The following is a 3,020-nucleotide window of genomic DNA, read 5'->3' as shown; positions in this document are numbered from 1 at the left end:
ACCATTTCTTCAGAATGTGCACCTCCACTACCTTTTATTCCATCTTGTCTTGGGTTGTGATATTCACGAGAATGCTTTGCAAATTCTTCAACTAGTTCCTTGACTTCGGCCAGATTTTTCTTTGTAAGTGGTCCTTGAGAATCAAGGAGTTGCCTTGTCAATACATTGACCCCATCATAGAATTTAGACACCTCTTGTTGAATGTTAAGGTCATGTTGAGGACAATTCCTTAACAACCCCTTGTAACGCTCCCATGCCTCGTAAAGTGATTCACCCAGGTTTTTCTCAAAATTGGCTATCACCTTTTTGAGTTTAACTATCTTGGATGGTGGGAAATATTTGGTCTAAAAACTGTTCGCACATCTGAGCCCAAGTAGTGATTGTACCAGGTGGAAGTGCCTTTACCAATTTTTCGCAGCTCCGTTAAAAGTAACAGGAAGCGTCCTTAACACGACAATATATCTATTAACACTCGGGACATTAAAATAGTCTGCAATGTCATTGACTTCATCTAAGTGCTTAAACGCACCCTCATGATGTTTTCCATAGAAGGGAATATCCTTTAGTGCAATAAGGATATGTCCTTTCAACTCGAATGTGGCAGTGGCAGGTATGGCAGGTTATACTAAACCTGGACCAACATCGTCTCTTATTCGCTTCCTGTAAGCTCCCATTGACATTTCTTCAATGTTTTCCATCTCGTTCCTTGGCTTGTTTCCGGGTTCACTCGTAAATAATTCAAATTTGGGCTCAGTATCGTATTCGGATTCGGTTTGGACATGTATTTGATCTAAGTTTTCATCCTTACTCTTGTTCTTTGAAGATGAACTCGAATCTTCTGTTTTCTTTCTTGACTTCTTTGAGAACACTAAATTGAATTCTTGTAAAGGTGTCTTCTTCGGTGTTTGATCTCCTTTCATGTTCTTATCTTTCTTTTTATGAAGGGCTGACTCTGGATCTTCAAGTGGTGGTACCAAAGGTGTGTTAGGGCCTCTAGTCATGAACTCCTCCAAAATAAACAAAAAATCAAAACGTTAAACTGAACAAAAACTAAAATAAAAGAAAAAGAAAGAAAGCGAAGAATAACTAAATTCACGTCATGAGCTTAAGGCTCACGTTGTGAATCAGGTACTGAAACAAGAACTAAAGCTGGAAAATTAACTTTTTGTAGGTTTTACCCCCACAAAAAGGATTGATCAATCTAAAGAAAATAAATAAAAAAATCAACTAAGTCGTTCCCCGAAAACGACGCCAAAAACTTGATGCATGCAATAAGCTACACCTAATATTATATTTATAACCTAACTAACTCAACTAACTAAATTGCACCTAGGCAGTGTACCTAGTCAAATTATAGAATAGTTTGGGTAAGTAGGGTGTCGATCACAGGGAACGGTTTTGACTGATTTATTTATCTACTACTAAATTAACCTAATTATTAACAAAGAAGAGGGTTTTATCTAATTTTACAAGTTTAGATGAACTTAATTCTTTAACACAAACTCAATCAATAAACAAAACACTTCTGTTAGTTCGAATCCACTTTCACTCAATGGGTTATACATTAGCTATGACAATTACTATTGGCTACCAATTAAGACAGTATTAGCAATTTAGTTCTAAATCTACTAACATTAATCAATTCATGTAAATCTATGTATGGTCACACAATAGTTAACATATAATCAATTATTAAATGAGTTTGGAGCTATGCAAGATTGATTTGATAAACACACATTATGGTCATAATCATGAGTTCTCTAGCACAACTTAAATTTAATAATTCAATTGCTTAACTAAGATTGGTTTGATCTTAACTCTAATAAAATAGTGTTCACTGAATTATTAGGTATTCACATTCATGCAGATTTTGTATTCACTAACTACATAGAACAAGAATTTTAAGCAATCACATATATAAAAAACATACTAGGTAAAATCAATCCAACACAAGCATATTACCAACAAAAAAAGTCAAATCTAATGCATTAAAACCATGAATTCCAACTTCATATAGTTAACAGAAGCAGCTAGATTTAGCTAGACGTTCTAGCAACTAAACAAACAAATTCCATAATCAAAAACATGTTTAAGTATACCAATCTATGAATCAAATTATGAACTTCTTCTTCCTTGGTGTTGAAAACCGATTCCAAACCTTTCCTTCTTTTGAAAGTCGTCTCCAAGAACCCTCCAAGGCAGCCAAAAAGTCTTTAAAATCGTAAAGATCGAGTGTTTTTATACTTTTCCCGAAAGTCGTGATTCACATCGTGACAGGAAGCTTCACGTCGTGACTTAAGAGGTATCCTTATCGGACACGGATTCTTACTTCACACATATTTATCTTCTGGAAGATTCAAGTCCACGTTGTGAACTTGTGGTTCACGTCATGATTTTAGCTAAGTCCGTGGATTTCTTCTACTTTTATGCTCCAAGACTACAAAGTTCCATGTTTTTTCATTTTTGGTCCCTTTCTTCGAAAATGCTTCTATTTGGCTACAAAATAATAATTAAGCTTATAAGTACCAATATTCTATGCAAATAACCAAATAATTAGTAAAAATGTAAATCAATATTGCCTAAAAATATGTATAAATATGGCAATATCAATTAGTATTGGAATGTGTAATGGTTTGTTATTTGATATATGTATGGGTTTATGTGAAGACCATGTGAGGTGCCCATGAAACTTGGCAAGACCATGAGGGGAACCTATGACATAAGGATATAAGACCATAGGAGTAGCCCATGACATTCCATTGAAGACCATGGATGGAGTCCATGGCAACCTTGTATGTATATGTATGAGGATGACATTATGTGATTATATGATTTGTGTGATTGGGAAACTCACTAAGTTTGTGCTTATAGTTTTATTGAATGTTTCAGGTACTTCTATTGATAAGGAGCAGGGGCACGACTTGATGATGTGGCATGCATTCACTAGTGTTTTCACCATTAGCTTTTTGTACTTTGGATTCAAAAATAATATGGATATGTATTGGGATTTTTGTACTTCC

The 3,020-nt window shown here is 34.8% G+C and overlaps 1 non-coding gene across 1 annotated transcript; it reads left to right on the top strand.

Annotated features, from left to right (window-relative positions):
- Window positions 1–207: 207 nt before the first annotated feature.
- LOC145007674 (small nucleolar RNA R71) lies at window positions 208–314 on the top strand. Its single transcript, XR_013663047.1, has one exon. It is a non-coding gene; the product is annotated as a small nucleolar RNA R71 (small nucleolar RNA).
- The last annotated feature ends 2,706 nt before the right edge of the window (window positions 315–3,020 follow it).

The sequence above is a fragment of the Lactuca saligna genome, chromosome 7, assembly GCF_052625555.1.
Source record: "Lactuca saligna cultivar CGN05327 chromosome 7, ASM5262555v1, whole genome shotgun sequence".
Classification (NCBI taxonomy): Eukaryota; Viridiplantae; Streptophyta; class Magnoliopsida; order Asterales; family Asteraceae; genus Lactuca; species Lactuca saligna.
Note: the sequence above shows the minus strand (reverse complement) of the source record. Positions and strands in the feature narration are given on the sequence as shown.